Here is an 806-nt window from a genome sequence, read left to right as displayed (position 1 = left end):
CTTCGGCAGCGGACTCCGGCAGGGTGGTATTGCTTTGCTCTTGAGATCGGCAAACGTTTTCCTTTCGCATTTCGCACACATACACACATACACACGTGTACACACATACATATATACACACATAAACACATACACACACATCACACATACAACTCACACCCCCGCCAGTTCCCCCCCCCCCTCACCTTCATTATGACCTTGCCCGTCATCTCGTTCTGGTCGCCGGAGGCCTTCTCCAGCGCCCCCAGGGCGGACTTCAAATTGAACTCCAACTCCCGGACCAGCCGCATGGCGTCGCCGTCAGCTGGGAGGAGGGGGGGCAGGGAGGTGTGTGTATGTATGTACGTTGGGGGGTAAGGAAGAGCCAGAAAGGAGACGCGACAGGACGGGGCCGGGGGCGGGGAAGGGGCCGGGGGGCAAGGGCCCAAGTCAGCGTTTGTTGGTCTGTGGTGGCGAGTTCCCCTCCTCAACGCCCCAGACCTCCCACATACATACATACATACATATGTACATACATACACGAACCCAACCTCATAGCCTCCAATTCCCCTCCCCACCGTGCCAAACCCCGCCCACTGCTGGCCGGTGACTGTACGGCGACCCGCTAACCACTAACCGCCAACTCCTCCCCCCAAACCTTTCCTCCCCATCCACCTCCTTAACTTCTTCTCTCCCTTCTTCCCCCAACAACAGCAACACGGCTCCCCTTCCCCCCAGTAAAACCCACCTTCACCCCCTCACTCCCACCTTCAACCCCTCACCCCCCACCTTCAACCCCTCACCCCCCTCCCTCACCCCCAGCTCCC

This window comes from Volvox carteri (assembly GCF_000143455.1).
Source record: "Volvox carteri f. nagariensis unplaced genomic scaffold VOLCAscaffold_15, whole genome shotgun sequence".
Taxonomy (NCBI): domain Eukaryota; kingdom Viridiplantae; phylum Chlorophyta; class Chlorophyceae; order Chlamydomonadales; family Volvocaceae; genus Volvox; species Volvox carteri.
This window is presented reverse-complemented; position numbering follows the sequence as displayed.